Genomic DNA, 19,814 nt, shown 5'->3' on the forward strand with positions numbered 1-19,814 from the left:
CTCCTTTTTAATAAGCGCATCAATAATATTATCAACAAATTTGATTATAGCATAATCGGTAGAAAATCCTTTCCTAAAACCAAACTGATTCACATTTAATATTTCATTTTCAATCATGAACGAGGAGAGACGCTTACAAACTAATTTTTCTAAAATTTTTGATATTGCAGGTAACAATGAGATGGGTCTATAATTTTTCACCAATGATGGATCTTCTCTTTTATAAATGGGGATAACTTTGGCGATTTTAAAAGAGTCTGGAAACTCACCGTTAAGTAAGGATAAATTAAGTATATGGGTGAGAGGGGCTGCTAAGGGGTAAATTATTTTTTTCAAAAAATTCACCCTTAAGTTGTCAGGCCCACAGGAATTACTACATTTCAGAGATCGAACAATATCAATAATTTCTGATTCATTTATTGGAGTAAAAAACAAAGAGTTTTGATTACTTTCAGGTAAGTAATCTTTATAATTTTTGATATCATTTATGGGAATAGATGCAACTAAAGAAGGACCAACATTGACAAAAAAATTGTTAAAAATATTTGCAATTTGATCAGGATTAGTAATAACTTTATCATTATGGGTAATGCTATCAGGACATTCCGTAGGTTTCTTTTTGAGTATTTCATTAACAATCCGCCAAAGAGCATTTTTATCATCCTTATTAGATTCGAGTTTATTTGAAATATATGATTTACGTGAAACTCGAATCAAAGAAGTTAATCTATTTCTATATGTTTTATACCTTTTCACGTTTTCAGGAGTAGGTTTCCTCAGAGATATTTTATAAAGACGGTTTCGAGTAAGAATGGAATGTATAAGACCTTGAGTAATCCACGGTTGCCGAGCTCTTTTCCTTCCATTTACTTTGGGAGTTAAAGGAATATATTTATCATAATAATCTAATAGTTTTTGTAAAAATATTTCGTAGGAAGAATTAACATCTTGGAGTTCAAAGACGTCATTCCATTGTTCTTCGAATAAATCTTGATTCAATGAATCAATATTTTGTGGCGTTTCATTTCGATACATTTTCAAATATTGTTTGGGTTGGCGACGTATTGGAGTTATTACAGATTTATCGTTAATCATAAAAATCGGTAAATGATCAGATAAATCTGAATAAAGAATACCGTTCGTACAGGTTTCAGTTATAACATTAGACAGTATATTATCTATTAATGTTTTACTATGGGTGGTGTTATTTATTCTGGTAGGTTTATTGATGTGGGGATGCAGTGAGTTGGAAAGTAATATGTCATGGAAATGGGTGGGTTGTAATAAATCTATATTGTAATCTCCCATCAAAAAAAATGGATTTTCTTTCTCCAAAAAGTTCGTTAGCACATTGGTCGAAGTTGTCAATAAAAGATTGAACGTCATTTTGTGGAGGACGGTAAGTGGTACCAACTATAATATTTTTTTCATTATCATTTAAGATTTCAACAAGGAAAAGTAGAAATTACGCGGTGCGTAATATATGTCCCCGCCGGAAGTAGCATTTAGTAGCAAAATGTACAATTCACTTAAAGCAAACGGAATTGAAATCGGGTTACAAATGGCAAAGGAGTAGCATTTTGTAGCAAAATGTACAATATAGGTCAAAAATCAAGGTCAGAGGTCAAAGAAGTCAAAGGTCAAAATTCTGTGTAGAAGTTTTGAAGCCCTCACCTAGTGCCATCACATAAAGCAAACGGAATCAAAATCGGGTTAGAAATGGCGAAGGAGTAGCATTTTGTAGCCAATGTACAATATAGGTCAAAAATCAAGGTCAAAGGTCAAAGAAGTCAAAGGTCAAAATTCTGTGTAGAAGTTTTGAAGCCCTCACCTAGTGCCATCACTTAAAGCAAACGGAATTGAAATCGGGTTACAAATGGCGAAGGAGTAGCATTTTGTAGCAAAATGTACAATATAGGTCAAAAATCAAGGTCAAAGGTCAAAGAAGTCAAAGGTCAAAATTCTGTGTAGAAGTTTTGAAGCCCTCACCTAGTGCCATCATATAAAGCAAACGGAATCAAAATCGGGTTAGAAATGGCGAAGGAGTAGCATTTTGAAGCAAAATGTACAATATAGGTCAAAGGTCAAGGTCAAAGGTCACAATTGAAATTCTGTATAAAAGTTTCAAAGCTCCCATGTAGTGCTATCATATAAAGCAAACAGAATCAAAATCGGGTTAGAAATGGCGAAGGAGTAGCATTTTGAACATTTTGATCACACACGGACGCACACACGGACGGACACACGGACACACGGACACACGGACACACGGACACACGGACACACGGACGGACACACACACGTACGGAGCCCGTTTCATAGTCCCCTGCTCGAACTCGTTCGGCGGGGACAATAAATAAACTTTCTGCTCCCTGAATACCCAAATCAGTTCGAATTTTAAATCTAATTTGATTATTAACGTACATGGCAACCCCACCTCCTATGCCATGCTTTCTGTCATTACGAATAAAATTATAATTTTCAATGCCAAATAGGTCCGGGGAATTGGTGTGCAACCATGTTTCGGTGACTCCTATAACGGAGAATGGAAAATCATTGAGGGAACTTAAAAATAGTTCAAACGTATCAACATTTTTAGTTAAGCTTCTTGAATTAAGGTGAATTAAACTGAAATTAGCACAAATCTGATTTGCCTTTAATATTGAAAAACAAGGAAAAGTAGAAATTACGCGGTGCGTAATATATGTCCCCGCCGGAAGTAGCATTTTGTAACAAAATGTGCAATATAGGTAAAAAATCAAGGTCAAAGGTCAAAGAAGTCAAAGGTCAAAATTCTGTGTAGAAGTTTTGAAGCCCTCACCTAGTGCCATCACATAAAGCAAACGGAATCGAAATTGGGTTAGAAATGGCGAAGGAGTAGCATTTTGTAGCCAATGTACAATATAGGTCAAAAATCAAGGTCAAAGGTCAAAGAAGACAAAGGTCAAAATTCTGTGTAGAAGTTTTGAAGCCCTCACCTAGTGCCATCATATAAAGCAAACGGAATCGAAATCGGGTTAGAAATGGCGAAGGAGTAGCATTTTGTAGCAAAATGTACAATATAGGTCAAAGGTCAAGGTCAAAGGTCACAACTGAAATTCTGTGTACAAGTTTTAAAGCTCTCATGTAGTGCTATCATATAAAGCAAACAGAATCAAATTGGCTCATAAATGACAGAGAAGTAGCAAATTGAACATTTTGATCACACACGGACGCACACACGGACGCACGCACGGACGGACGGACACACACACGTACGGAGCCCGTTTCATAGTCCCCTGCTCGAACTCGTTCGGCGGGGACAAAAAACTGACTGTTGAATTCATTGAATAGTGAAATACTGGCTTGTGTGGTTGACTAGCTGTTGGTCATCTATTCCAAAATCAAAATCCATTTACAATGAGTGACATTACGCAATAATGGCCTATCATGGTGCAACGGGAAGTGCAGTGCACATCGTATACACGGGATGTATACGATGAGGTGCATCGGTGCGTGACGTGCTGTAACTGACCATAGAGGAGTGACTGAAACAAAATTACTGACATGATCTGCAGGACTGCAGAGCATAGACACACAAAAACACAAGAAAGAAAAAAAAAGTATTGAAGAGTAATAATCGACCGTAACTATCTGCCTTACGCAAAGCAACATAGAATCAAAACGGCAATAAACCAGCTCTGAATTTATCGGTTCTAACATTAACTTTAAAAAATAAACGTAAACTTTATAACTGAACTGAGTACAATATCACGATTTCGGTAATGAGAGTGACATGAACAGCAAAGTTTCTCGTAAATTTTACCACTGAATACCGGCAAAACCCGCGGTTGGTAAAGAGAGAGGGGGAGAGAGAGAGAGAGAGAGAGGAAGAGAGAGAATCTTTAGAGATTTTAAGAGTAAAGTTTGAAACTTAAATCAAAATTGCAATGAGAAATCAATGTAAGTACACTATGGTCTAGCATCGACGTCAAGTCAATGAACCCATGGATCACCCCCCCCCCACCCTCCGCAACAAGTCACCCAGTCAACCCGACGTACAACAACACATTATAACAATAAACAGAATTCTGCATTTGGGGCAACCTCATGCAGGCCACCGGTAATCATGGAAACCTCGGTGAGGCATGACAGAGGCATGCATAGAATACTTTGATCTAGTTTCAATAGTTAAAAAACAAGAACAACAACTACAAAAATTGATATTTTCGGTCATAAATGAAAACGTACATGTATATGTTATGGGCTGAAAGGGGACCATGTTTGTGAGGCATGTGGTGGGTCGCAGAACGTCCCTTCGGCTGGAACAATTAACAAACATACATAACTTATGTTTACAAAAGTGAATATGCCATTACCAACTCAATGATATACATGTAGGAGACGTTGGTACAGGATGATTCCCATTGTACCCTATAGGGTCGCCTCCAATTATCATACGGTTACAAAATGTAAAGGGAAGAATATAACACACTAGTACACTATCATGTATTTCAATGTAAACGATTTTAGATCAAACAGTGAAATACACTGAATATTTAACATTCAATAAAAGGAAAACCCTCCAAAATACCATGTAAAGAAGGAGAAGGAATTGGCCATGGCTATCTCATCAGATCTACGAAACTGTCAAAATGAGCGGTGATGTAAGCAATTTTCGAAATCAGAGTTTATGCATGTACATGTGAATATTTCGGTAAAGAAACAGAATTTAACGAAAAATAAGTGATTCTTATGAATAGCAGGGGATGTCTCTACCCGACACAAGTGTTGCCAATTTAAAAATTCACTGATTATTTTCATTTTACGTATTGGCAACTAGAATGGTATGTATAACAGAGAATCAGGGAAGAGGGAGCTCCTCTCTCCACTGGTTAACCCTATAAAGCCCAAGGGGGGGGCACATTGTGCCCCCTCTACCAGATTTTCATTTGCCACTCCGTAGCCCTTTATCCGATTTCAACCAAATTTGGTGACTTTTCCTAAAATCTTATTGCAAACATTTTGATGTATAGTTTAGCCATATTTGATGTTGCTGGTTGCCATGGCAACCATAAACAGACAACCATGTCAGTCAGATTTTGCATATTTTTTCTGTTCCCATTTCATTTAACGGCATTACAGTGTATGAAATGGGTGTTTCTTGGCTGAAATGTATTGAAGGAGCAAAATTTGAAGTAATTATGGTCCTGGAAAGTTTTTCTTATTATTTCCTTTGTTATTTATGTGACAAAGGCATAAAACAATAGATATAATAGAGATAATTAACAGCAATGATATTTTCTAAAGATTGCCGTTCTATTTTGTGTTATTTTGATTCTTTCACCCAAGTTATGCCTCTAATATCATTAGTTTATCATATTATCAATATGCAATCTCAAAATTCCACTATTATGCAAATATGAAATGTCATAACTCCATGTACCCATCCCAAACATTTCATCTCAGGTCTCATAATGTACTTCTTTTTGTTGATATGAATAGCGCCCCCATGTGGTGCCCTTGAGAAATTTCAACCATAACAAATAATACAATTTCATTTGCTTATCATTTGTGGCAAATATGAAAATGATTGGTCTATGATAAGACATATATAATGGGGATAAAGAAATAATACAGAAAAATCATGTTTTTGGCATATTTCCTATGTATTTCTTTATATTTTGGCATATAGCGCCCTCCATGGGTGACCTTGAGAAAATTCAAATGGACGGTCATGTAGAGTATGAGTTATTCTACCCATGTGCCAAATATGACGATGATACATCAAATAATAAAAAAGTTATATAGGGGGGGGGGCACAATGTGCCCCCCTTGGGCCTGCGAGGGTTCAAAATAGCTTGGGCTTAATAGGGTTAAGGAGCCCTTGAATTTCATACGTATTGTAAATAAAGTGTAAGAAAGAAAATGTATAAGACGGAATAAGGTGTAAGAAAAAAACAAAACTATGGGACAGATTAAGGGGCTGGAAATGACGGCCAAAAGGCATATTAGGGATTAAATTACTCAGGATCACTCAGCTTTACATGGCCGGAATACGCGTGGGTAACCACAAAAGAAAACAAAAACAACTAATCTTATGCGGTTAAAAGATTGAGTAATCTTATTAAACATGCACAATATGATTAACCACATTCACATAAACATGCATATTTTCCGTGGATCAATGAGTAGCAAAAATAATTTCCGATCTATACTATCAAGTGACTCGCCAAAAGGATTGACGCAAATCACATGTGGACAATGTGTGATTATATTTTCACAAAATTGGCAATATATCAAAATGATATGTTTGACACAAATGTGTTGAATGTTCACCTTCCTTGACTTAGGTTTAATTGGATGAAAGGGAGAGCAATGTATTTGGGGATTTTAGGACTTTTGCTTGACTTTGACGCTTTCATATTAAAGTTTATGCATTGAGTAATTTTCAAGGTACAGAGAAAAAGTGCAATTTCTGTATTGAATGGTAAATTGCTACCATTTTCATATGGCCTTTGACCCTAAAATTCATTTTAGAGAATTACTGTCAGGCAGAACATGCATAAATATGTACCAAGTTTCAAGATAACTTGAGCCACTTCCGAGATATGGAGGAAGAAGTAAAGTTCAGCACTTTCACTTGATCTCTGACCTTTTGACCTTTGAGCTTTTTTGAAAAAAAAAAACCACCTTCCCAGAGAATTTCTATTGGGTTATACATGCATACACCAAGTTAAAAAAAAAATCCTGCAGGCAGTGCATAAATATGAGGGAAATTAGTACAGTAGTAAAATTTTGAAGTGTTGCCCTTGACCTTTGACTCCTGACCTTTGACCCCATGAACCCAAAATTCCCTAGATAATCACAGCCAGCACATACATATATACTATGTTCCATGAAGATACCTTGAACCATTTCCAAGATATGGAGAAAAAAGTGAAATTTTAATATTTTACTTGACCTTTTGACCTTTGACCTCATGATCCCAAACTTTCACCAGATAATCTTAATTGGGTAATACATGTATGCACTAAGTTTCAAGAAAATATCTTTAGGCATTGCATAGATATGGGGGAAATAGTGAAATTTTGAGCATTTGACCTTGACCTTTGACCGTGAGCATGTGCACCCAAAAGTTGAGAGGCACAACTTTACCCCCTAATGCACACACATGCCAAGTTCCATTAGGATAGCTCAAAAGTCTTTTTAGTTACGCTGTCCACAAAATCCATTACGGACAGATGGAAGGACGGACGGACAGGAAGGATGGACAACCCGAAAACATAATGCCTCCGGCACCACTTCATGGTGGAGGCATAAAAACAGGGAAATTTTTGAGTCGCATCAGGCTGATAGCTGAGGCAGCCCTGCATTGAGCAGTTTGCTCACGGATGCCAGTAGGTTTTGCTGGCGCCTGTGCTTCATTGGGTCACTGAACATCAGTTGATTAAAACTCAATTTTTGTCAATCAGCAAAGACAGAATTTTGTCTTCTTTTCATCATTGAAGTGGACATGTGTGTATAACAAAAAATCACTGTGCGAACTTGTGACTATCTATATCTTATATGTGAGATGGATGAGAAGTGAACAGCAGGTCTCATGATCGAGCATCTCGGATCGAAAGCCTCATGAGGACCTGGAAGTGCTCATGAGAGTACCCTATGAGCAAGAGGCCCCCCCATGAGTGGATTTCCCGGACTTATGTTGTACAGAGTAGACCCAATGTGTATGTCTAACATATAGACTCCTTTACTGAATTGGAGCACATTTGTACAAAAAGTTCTTCACACACACAGACATTTTTTCACTTTAACAGAAGGACATATTTTTTTTTTTTTTTTCGCTCGACGTAAAAAAAAAAAAGAAAGAGTCAAACACATAAAGCAAGGGAGGGAGGAACAGTGACGGGTGCATGAACAAGTGGCGATTTCATATGGTAATGGTTACATATTGATGGGAGGTGACGTTAGTAATAGTGCCTGATCTAGAATCTGGCTAGTTTAAATAGACAAGATCTAGATCTAGAATCTTATTCTAAGATTCTAAGATTCTTTTAAGATTCTGTAAAATGTGGTCTCGTGAGTTAATCAATGTTACTACAAGTTAGCTGCCCAACTCCCTAATTTCTATCGTCTGTAAGATCGCAGAGCATATAATATATCATACACAGTCAGATCATGCATCACCTTGACACACATAATCTGTCAGAAGACTGCCAGTTCGGCTTCGATCTTGTGAGTCTCAGCTCCTCGTAACAGTAAACAACCTTGCAACAGGACTCCAAGACAAACAGCAGATCGACATCACCCTCCTTGATTTTTCAAAAGCTTTCGATCGGGTACCCTATGAGCGTCTTCTTCTCAAGCTGAAGCACTATATAGTGAGATATCAGCTACTCTCTTGGATTCGAGATTTCCTCCAAAGGCAAACCCAACAAGTCCTTCTTGAGGGAAAGAAGAGCAATATCACCAACGTCATACAATGTAAGGTGTGCCACAGGGTATCGTCCTGGGCCCGCTCCTGTTTTTGATCTATATCAATGACCTCAACTGTGCACATCGATTGCGTTTCCTCATCCATTCAACTGTATGCTGATGATGCTCTCTCATACAGAACAATCAATTCTACAACGATGACATTGAGTCCCTTCATAGGGATCTTGCGAATGTCCAGGAATGGGAGAGGAAATGGCTCATGTCCTTCAATGTCAATAAAGGGGATGGCTAGTAACTGTGTCGGGGCGATCGTTAACGATCGCCCGTCACTGCACAGGCATGCTAACCTGGAAACATTAAACTGCATATTACTTGAATATGAGACCATTCTGAAGCAAATAATTTTCACACAACAATAGATATACTGGGTGTCCCCAAAAAAGTGGAACGGTGAATTTTCAGTACTTTACGTTTTAAAAGTGATATATTTTTTGACATCATTAGAAAGAGCATCTTTCGCAGAAGACAATGATACCAAAATCATTAAATTTGGTTGAGTACTTTTTATTTTACACCAATTTCTGTAAATGCAATCATTTTCAAATTTCGCCAGATTTTTGCGACTTATGAGATAATAATTTGGGCGCCACATGCGACCCATACGGTGGATATTGTGCAAGCTTGGTGATCCGTGTCAACAAAAGATACAGCTTTCACATTGGGCGCGGGCCAGGAAAAAAACAGTGTGTGTGTGTCTGTGTGTCTTTGTGTATGTGTGCGCGCCCAATGTGAAAGCTGCATCTTTTCTTGACATGGATCAACGAGCTTACACAATTCACCGTATGGAACGCGTGTTGCACCCAAATTATTATCTCATACGTCGCAAAAAATTCGAAAATGACTGCATTTACAGAAATTGGCGTAGAATTCAAAAGTACAGAACCAAATTTAGTGATTTTGATATCATTCTCTTTTGCAGAAGATGCTCTTTCTAATGATGTCAAAAAATATATCACTTTTAGAACACAAGGTACTGAAAATCCACTCTTCCGCTTTTTTTGGGACACCCGGTATAACGTACTCTTAAATGAATCCCACAAGGATTGGAACAATCATCCCCCAGCATTCCCACTGATTCCCACTGATCAGTTACTAGCCATCCCCTATAAGTGTGAGGTGCTGAGGATCTCAAACAAGAGAAAACTCATCATTGTAGCTACCCCTTATTCCATCCATGGGACGATTCTCTACACTCTTGATGAGGCGAAGTACCTTGGAGTCACCCTTCAGCGAAACTTCAGCTGGAAACCTCATGTCCACTCCATCTGCAAGAGGAGTAACACCACACTTGGCTTCCTTCAACGAAATCTAAGATAAGGAAATGCCCTCCCAGCATAAAGGAGCATGCTTATAAGACCTTTGTCTGTCCTATTGTTGAATACTCTTCTTTAGTTCGGGACCCTCGCACCAACGATCTCACCTCCAGTATCGAAATGGTCCAGAGGCGTGCTGCCAGATTTGTGAAGGCTGATTATAACCAACAGAGCAGTGTGACACAAATGCTAAAAGATCTACAATGGCAGTCTCTTCATGAACGATGAACCTACAGCAAGGTTACCTTGCTGTATAAAATTGTCCATGGATATATCGCCATTCCAGCTGCACCATCTTTCTTGTACTCTTCTTCCAACCAAACCAGAGGACATCATCTCCAGTTCAAACAACAACACCGAAGAATCCTCTCCTATCAGCACAGTTCTTTCCTAGTGTCATCTGCCTTTGGAATGCTTTACCTAAGACAGCAGTTTTGGCTCTGTCGATCGACTCTTTCCAGAGCCGCCTAGCACCACTCATCCTTTGTTAACTCTTCAGTGGAGATGCTTTTTACTTGCACCTAGTTTAGTTAGTGTTACTGCACCCAATGTCATGTTTTCTTGTGCTGTGGTTCGCGACCTCACCAGTGACAATGTATGACAATACTCTGCAAAGAGGGCTGTACAGTAAATTACAGAATACTGGCACCTAATCATGGCTAATCATTCGCTCTAAAAGTGTGTAATTACGGCTTGCCGATAAGCAGGATAGCAACGATCAAAATTATTAATCCGATTTGCAATTTGGTCCGTGATTCGGCTGTCGACGATTGCATAATTCGTTTACATGTGTTTTTCTTTGATCTGTGCGGTGAGAGAGTGGTATTCAAACATTGTTCTCAGGGGTGTCCCCTGATATTGACAATTATGTAGTTCCAGAGCCTTACGATCCTAGTCAAGACTAGGTGCTAGAATTTACCCAAATTTACGATGTATACTCACATTTCTAGGAGCTGAGGGTAGTCTGTAGTCCGTAACAAGAAAACAATAGAAATATGTAGGTGAGACTGGAATAAAAATCACTTAACTAATTGCTTGTGCTAGAGCTAGCTTACACACTGGCCGGTGCACTTGACAGCCCACCATGTTGACTCAATGCAGTACTCTTGTGTGTTGTGTACAATAGTGTACTTGTGTGACAGTGGTACAGAGCGGTAGCGCGTATTGAGTCTGCAGACCGTGCACATGTTTACTAGTAAAATTTATACAGTGTACTGTACATGGCGGGTGAGCGCACAATTGGCTCTTGACAATATGTGTACGTGCTGTCTTATCAAGTATGATTGACCGTGAATGACTTGTGTCAAAAAAGTGATGAAGCAAGAAGGATGACCAGCTATAATGACGTTATTGTGTTGAAAGTAGTTCCATCAACATTGACTCGATTTTCTTTATCAAAGATTTACTCGAGTTATGTAGTTTATCTTGATTTACTGGAGCAGTTTTCCTCCAAAATGACTCAAATTTCTTTAAGATTGTGTGGTCAACCTACTTTTTGATGGCCATTCTGTTTGTGGGCTTTTTTTTTTTTTTTTTTGGGCTCCAGATGATGAGAAAGACGGATTTGGGCTGAAATTCAGATGTCTCCTATACACATAAATATGCTTATTTATGACACAAAACTGGTATGCTGTAATACTTCCAACAATACTCTGCAAAGAGGGCTGTACAGTGTCGTAAAAAGAAGAAGAATGGGCACTAGTGTACTTTTGTACCTGTTTGTCAAATGATCTCCAAACATGCACAAACTCACTCTAAACAACCAACAGCCTTGAATATTTGCATCCTAGTGAGATTCAAGTCCAGAAGAAAAGGAATTTTCACCGTTTTGACACTTTTACACTTGTCGGAATATGTCGATCGCAGACAGTTACAGCACGGTGTACAAAACACGTTAACGGCAGCGAGCGCCGTGATTGATCTGAATGTAGCTATCTCATAGCGATCAGAGCAAGTTCTTCCATGGTATCTTTAAACTGATAATACCTTTCTCTCAGCTTGTACTGAGTGGCGGTTGTGATTGATTGAGGATTGGGGTTATTTGTGTTGTATGTGTGTGTGCGCACATACGTAGGTGTGAGGGTGTGAGGGTGTGAGGGTGTGTGTGTGTGTGTGTGTGTATGAAAGAAGATTGTGAAAAATGTGGTTATAAGATAAGGGTTAAAAATATAAAGCTTTACAAAAAGGCTAGGAAAAGGGGGAAAAGGAAATGACAGAAGTGATATTTTAAAAAAAAACCTGGAAAAAATTAAACAAAAGGTTTACAAAACAGAGAGTTCACTAATAGATAATGGAAGGAAAGAGGAACTTGCATAACAAGGAAAGCAAGGGAGAGATGGATTGGATATGTTTGAAAAAACAAGAGACCCGCGGGTCTAGCGCTCACCTGAGTATCGCAAGTTCACCTTTCACGCAGTCACTAATCTAAATTATTCACAGCTCTACCAAAATTTGACCAGGCATTCTGAAGTACATGTAGAAGATGAAAATGTACAATAAGGGCCCAAATTTTTAAAGATTCCTTAATTTGGGGAATTGGGGGCCCCCTGGGGCCCTCTGGGTGGGGCATGGTGCCCATTTTGATAAATTGAGATCCTGACCCCCTAAGGATGCTACCTGCCAAGTTTGACGAAAATCTATCATGAGGTTTTCAGGAAGAAGATGACAATGTACGATTCAGGCCCCCATTTGGACCTTCCTAACCAACCCCCCCCCCCCCCCTGCCCCCAAGAGGGGCACCCCTGGATCTCCTATGAACAAACTCGAAACTACAGTCATTAATGTACTCACTCATAGTATTATCTTAGCTGTATAACTTCTGATTCTAGAGAAAATTTTTAACGATTCCTTCATTTGGGGGGTTTGGGCCCCCCTGGGGGCCCCCTGGGTGGGACATGGTGCCCATTTTAACAAATTGAGATCCTAACCCCTTAGGGATGCTACCTGCCAAGTTTGGTGAAAATGGGTCATGGGGTTCTAAAAAAGAAGATAAAAATGTACAATTTAGGCCCCATTAGGACCCCTCCTCACCTCCCTCCCCTGGGTCCCAAGGGGGGCACCCCTGATTCTGCCATGAACAAACTTGAAACTGCAGTCATCAATGTACTAACTCATAGTATTAACTTAGCTCCATCACTTCTGGTTCTAGAGAAGAAGATTTTTAAAGATTCCTTAATTTTGGGGGATTTGGGCCCCCTGGGGGTCCCCTGGGGGCCCCCTGGGTGGGGCATGGTGCCCATTTTAACAAATTGAGTTCCTAACCCCCTAGGGATGCTACCTGCCAAGTTTGGTGAAAATGGGTCATGGGGTTCTCAAGAAGAAGACGAAAATGTACAATTTAGGCCCCATTAGAACCCCTCCCCACCCCCCTCCCCTGGGTCCCAAGGGGGGCATCCCTGATTCTGCCATGAACAAACTTGAAACTACAGTCATCAATGAACTAACTCATAGTATTAACTTAGCTCTATCACTTCTGGTTCTAGAGAAGAAGATTTTTAAAGATTCCTTAATTTTGGGGGGTTTGGGCCCCCCTGGGGGCCCCCTGGGTGGGTCATGGTGCCCATTTTAACAAATTGAGTTCCTAACCCCCTAGGCATGCTACCTGCCAAGTTTGATGAAAATCGGTCTTGGGGTTTTCAAGAAGAAGATGAAAATGTAAAAAGTTTACGCACGACGCACGACGGACGACGCACGACGGACGACGGACGACGGACGACGGACGACGGACGACGCACGACGCACGACGCACGACGGACGCCGGACGAAGGGCGATCGCAATAGCTCACTTGAGCCTTTGGCTCAGGTGAGCTAAAAAGAGGAAGCAAAGAAAAAAATATAGATTGAAAACAGAAAAGCACTAGGTAGAATTATAGAATGAGAGAGATGAATAAAAACTGGATGAAACCAAAGATGAAGGAAGGAAAGAAAGAATATACAGGTTAAAAAGGAAATGAAGAAAAGGATTCATTAGAACGACACATACGAAAAAGATATTGGAGAGGGTAGAAAGGAAAGACCCTTGTAGTTGGAGGGAAAAACAACCTATGAAGGAAACAAGGAACAATTAGGCAGAAAGTACAGTTAAATAGGAAATTGAGAAAGTTAGACAAGAGGAAAACCACAAAGAAATGATTGATAGGAAGGAAAGGGAAATGTAGTAGATTCAACCTGCAAATGAAAAAAGAAAAGATAGAAAGAGAAAGATAATTATACTATAGGCCTGAGTGGCAGGACACACTTCTTCTTCTTCTTCTTCTTCTTCCGATGAGTACATCCCTCTGATAAGAGTATTGTCGTACTTGCAGGCAAAAGCGCAGTCACGGAAACACGCAAAATAAGAGTGCATTTTGGGTGCAATTTGGGACAAACAAAAATGAATAACTAAGCTACCGTGTGAGTAAAAATAACTCCCTTTGGCTGTCTTTACAGAGGGTGAGTGGTGTCAGGCGGCTCCGGAATAACTTGAGAGACGGAGCAGCAACCACTGTTGAAGGTAGGGCATTCCACATGCGGACAACACTTGGGAAGAAGTTGTGTTGGAAAATGATGATTCTACAGTGTTGCTGTCTAAACTGTTGATCATGGCCTCTGGTTGCATGTAGGTCTGGAGTAGGTCTTGCGCACATGCTCAACCGCTAAGCTACAACTGCTAATGCAAGACTTGGCCGAGGAAAAGAGAAAAACAAATTTCAGCTTTTCAATGACACCATAGAAAAAGCCCATGTTGCTACATTCAGATCAAATCAATGATCGACCCTTAATAGTGCATGCGCTGAACGTATTCGCAGTGTGCTTGTGTACACTACAGAGCAGCATTTCAAGCGATCAAGATTTTCCAACGATTTTCAAACGTCAACGATTTTCCGATACCACGTACTTGTAGAAATACTAAAGTGATAATACTTGATGTCTATTCAACTTTGGAGACTCAGATGCAAGTAGATCTATTTTAGGTTACTGAACAAGGGTGAGTTTGCGCATGTTTGGAGACCATTTGACAAACAGGTGCAAAAGTACACTGCACTAGGCACTAGCTCCAGAACTTTGAATGAAGTACATGTAGATCACTGTTTAGATTACCACCACGCATCCACGGCACCAGTTCTCAACCAGTTTCTTTCTAATTCTAACGATTTGTTCGACCTCTAACGTTAGACATGCTGGAAACCTCAAAATGAGTCTGGAGGGGGCAAACTTCAAAACCTCTGCCTGGCCTGTAACCCCGTCGCGGGGCGCTGTTACACCCTTTACGGTACGTATTTGTCCGTATGGGGTCGCTGCTGCGGTTACCTGGCCTGCTGCTCCTCAACGCAGGTACCGGTAAACAGAGAAGTTAAAGTTAATTCTTCTAGATCTAGACTCTATGTTGACATGGTTGAGATCGGAATAGACTACATGACTGCCTAGTCCTCTAACGTCTAATAACGACATTAACGTTCCGTATCTAGATCTAGACCTCTATCACTAAAATCAGATGTGATCTGACGATGATGCACTTCCCACAAATCTCTTGGTATGTGGGACTGTTCTAGGATCTAAACCAATACGACAAAAAACGGTCGATAGATAACGTTAGATAAGTCGCGTTCAGGTATTCATCATCAACCTAAGGATTGTTTCCTACTCACCGACGGCGATGTTGGGTTACGTCTAACAGTTAGATCTATAGATTTCTTTTCTCCTTTGCAGTGTTCTAATGGAATGACCGCTTGTCTCGTGAACCACCCAACTCGTTTTTCGCAGTGCTCGTGGTATCGTAGCGCACGCACGGTACATAACGGCCACGGCAGTGTAAATCCTGTGTAGAGATGATGACTTAATCCGGAGTTCAGTTTGGGCGATGATCGATGGCATGGCAACGAGTACATGGCGAATCACAAACTACAGAGGGCGATCGTCTTCCTGGTTCTGCAAAATCCCCAAATTGGTTGGTTTTCTTGCAATAAATAAAACATCATGTTTCCGGGAATGTTTAAAACAGCACAGTTTACACGCCCAAAAGTTTTGAGATATCCACATTAATTTCGTCAAACCTTATAAAATACATTGTTACATAGCAACGGCGTAAAATCCGTACTGAGGAGTGGGGGGGGGGGGGGGGGGGGAGGGAGATGATCGGATAGTCACCATCAGTATCACCACGATTACAAGCCCATAAGCGGACCGGCGCAGCCTTGGTGGGGGTGGGGGTGGGGTGGGGGGGGGGGGGCGGGGGCTTGGTGAAGCTTGGTGCCCCCCCCCCCCACACACACACACACTTTTTTTAGTACGAAGACTTTTTTTGTTTTTCAAATACCTGTGCGAGGGAGAGGTGCATGTTTTTGCGCGTTTTGTCGACTTGAAACAGTCCCACTTGTTTAAAGGTATTAGCCCACATTTTGTAAACCTGCAGCAATTGGTCTCATAGTTAGCATGGAGTTTGGGTATGATTGCAGTAACACCTGTGCAAAATTTCGTTCCAATTAGTCCATTACTTTCATAAAAATAAATGAGAATGCACCGTATGCATGCGTATAACGCTCGCTAGCTCCGGTCCACGTACGTACTACATGCATATGCGATACATGTGTAAGTTACATGTACGCAGCTAGCCCGCGCTCGTAATTCGATTTTGGGTCGGGTTGACCCCGTTTGAAAATTGATTTTAAAACGATGATTTTCTCTATTTTGTCGAATGGTTTATAGACAAAGAGCAACAGGTGAGGTATGTTACTGTTATAACTTGTACTTGAAGTCATATTGGACCTATTTTATGCAGTTTTGATTTTCGTGGGTTTGCAAATGTGGGCTAATACCTTTAAGGTAGCAATATATTTTTATGTCGATTATTATTTAACAATTTGGCTATAAAATGGTATCATATAAATAAACTTCTTGTATTTATTCTTACGCAGAATATCATGAACGCGACCTAACCCAAGCGAGGGGGGGGGGGGGGGGGGGAGGGCGAGGGTGTGGGAGGGGGATGTTCCCCTTCCTACGGTGAGAACTTTTTGCATTTTGATGTTGTAAATGGTGGCGCACCGGGTGCAACTGCTGGCAATTATTGGCAGCAACATCAGAATGGCATAACGATTAAATGCGAGCGAGTGGAGCGAGCGAGCTTGAAATTTTGACATTTTACAGTCCAAAAACTGCCGTTTGCAGCTACCGGTATATCTTTTGCTTTGAATTTAAGGAGGGGAGAGTGCACCGGGCGCAACTGCTGGCAATAACTGACAGCAACATCGGTAGAATTGCATAAAAGCCGTGTCACACCAGCCTTGCGTGCGACTTGCAAAGAACAATTATTTTGACTATACCCGGAGGTCCCCGTAGATGATCCGCACATGACAGTACCTAGCATGTATCTCAAAAGCAGTCGCCCGGAGGTGCGCACGTATGTTTTTTTTTTACCCGCAACCGCGTTTAGGCCCTGTCACACCTTTCCGGGCAAGCTACTCGGGCTTGTTACGTGTAGGGATTTTCTAGCATACCGGACATTCCTGAGGGCGGAAAAGGATTTGTGCGAGTCAGCGCATGTGTCTTACTTGCTGGACGCGTTATACTTGCGAGTATACTGTGTGACCTTTGTATACCAGTCGCATGGGGGCTGACAACTCAGTGAAGGAATTCCTCTAATGGAATGGCTGAAATCGCACAGAATTTCATTATCTTGGCTGCATACGGGACTGCGAAGTACCTGCGTGTAGTGGAGCCAGCCATTCCTACAAACACATATGAAAATTGTAGAATTAAAACAGACACAAAAAACCCATAAATATACTCTTTCTCGATGGGTAATACATTTACTATTGTCCTACAGGTCATCACTTGTGGTTATCTTAATGTATGAAATGTCCATTTAATGTCAAATTTTCATATATTTCATGTATCAATTCTTCAATATTCTTCAAGCATTTGTGCCATTCCTCTTTTAATCATTCATCAGCAATTATTTTCTCATCAGTTTTTGCTTTTCAATACCTGTGAATGCCAGATAATGTTGACTCCCAAATTACCATACCACAATGCTCCTATTCAAGGTCAAGAAGGATACCCGTACAATTTATGTGTTGCTTTTATGCCACTGATTATATTCAAACACCTTACCACTGTCTTGTGAGGAGTTCCCCTTGAAACTACTGAACCACTGCTGTTACAGCCCCAAAGGGTCTGGATGCGAGACCATTATGTAGGCTAATGACAGTGTGGCTGTACAAGCTTTTCTCACCTGATTGTGACCATTAGTAGGTGAGTGTGTCAGACATGCGCCAGACTGTTGTGTAAGCATGATTTGTCTATAGTTTGCTTATTGGAGCAATCATCTGAATAGTTTTAATTTCATCCTAGTTTGAAACAATACCAGCGGGAGTCTAGTGTGTTCATTCATTCAATCACAGCAATGTAGTGCTGGAAGGGGGGGGGGGGGGGTGTGGGGTGTGGGGGAGGGTTAGATGATACTCTCATTGGATTACTCATTTGTAAATTTGTAATTACTGTTTTGTTTTTGTCTTCCAGCCACAAAAAAACAAACAAACAAAAACTGAAAGTAAACAAACAAAAGCAAAAGAAATTGGCATATCATCAAACCTGATTGCTTTGTAACAAATTTATTGATATATATAAGGAGAGGTTATTGACATAAGATTCATGTGATGTTTATTGTTTGGAAGGGAATGATACTGAAGAGTATTTGTGTCCTGTCTTATTATACTTGGTATTTTAAAAGCAGTTAGCTCTGGGTAGATTAAGGGTTTTAGTTGAAGCTTTGTTTTGTTGTGTGTTTTTTTTTTCCATTATTGTAATAATGCATGGCAATGAATTTTGACATGACCAGACATGACCTTAGAAACAGGCTTATTTTATTTACCAGTGTTCTCTCTTCTTTTTGTATTAAATGTTGGTAACATTTCAGTGCAGCAACAACAATGTTCACCAAATATATATCTCTGTATAATGTTGGTAACATGGCATTTATAGTCATCATCCTTTTTGTATAATACATTCAAGTACAAACAAATATCATACACAGTGTTACACATAGGAGTCTTCTTGGATTTCATAATCATTTTATTTTTTATGTTTCTCCACTATAAAGCAGTGAATGTGCTACCAGATTGCCATCTCCTGTGGAATGTAAGCAATTTTCTTTTCCTTTTATGGTGATCACATAATCATATACAAGTGTATGGTATTACCAAGTATTGTAGCTGTAAAATGCATTGACACAAAACAAGTGAAGGCAAATTAATTCCTGAGCTGCGTTGAGAACCAACACAAATTATCTCGTCATTCTACGAGTTTGTTTCACTCTTACTTGGGTGTAATTTCCCTCCAGCAAGACAGAAAGAGAGACAGACAGACAGACAGACAGACAGAGAGAAACAAAAATAAATAAAATAAAAGAGAAGGAAAGGAAATCCAACAGTGAGAATAATCTCCTCTTTGTGTCACTCAATCCGTCAACAGGCGGGCAATTTCACCGGATGAGTTACATCTGAATTGGAGCTGTCAGCGTGCCCATTTCCCTGATATACAGAACCAATCCCCACAGTGTAAGACACAGTCAAGATAGATTTGGATTGAAAGTACAGAGGTATCAATCTGACCCAAGCTTCACCTCACAGCAATGTCTCTGATAGGATCTTCAAACTGGAACTTCCCAGATAGTTTAGAGAATATTGTGATTTGAAATTGGCAGTAAAGATGAAATTCCTACATTTAAAAAAAATATGTTTGTAAATGTTACTATTGTTACGCTATAGTTCAAGTGTTAATTTTTTGCTTGCTTCTGTTTGAAATTGTCCTTGTCTCTGATTGAAACATCACAAATATCACAAAACTCATGTGATATACAAAATGGAATTACAACTTCTAGTACTTCTGTCCTTTGGGGTTTATTGCTTGTTTTAAAAAAAAAGAAGAAAAATGTATAGTTATCCTTTCGGTAATGTTAAAATAGAAGAATTGGTCAGTGCTTATGATGTACAAACAGACCACTCATTAAAAGAAAGAGTTTTTTTCCCTGTTGGTCAAGGGAAT

At 39.8% G+C, this 19,814-nt stretch overlaps 1 protein-coding gene across 1 annotated transcript in view; it reads right to left on the reverse strand.

The window, feature by feature from the left end:
• The window catches only part of LOC139708921 (cilia- and flagella-associated protein 206-like), a gene marked incomplete at its 3' end in the record, with an annotated part of 117,420 nt that extends 101,901 nt beyond the window's left edge, over positions 1-15,519 (reverse strand). Inside the window, exon 1 of the mRNA XM_071620885.1 lies at positions 15,419-15,519. The remainder of the gene's footprint in view (positions 1-15,418) is intronic.
• Positions 15,520-19,814: the final 4,295 nt, after the last annotated feature.

This window comes from Diadema antillarum, unplaced genomic scaffold (genome assembly GCF_040938485.1).
Source record: "Diadema antillarum isolate AM-2024a unplaced genomic scaffold, OU_Dant_1.0 seq00001389_RagTag, whole genome shotgun sequence".
Classification (NCBI taxonomy): domain Eukaryota; kingdom Metazoa; phylum Echinodermata; class Echinoidea; order Diadematoida; family Diadematidae; genus Diadema; species Diadema antillarum.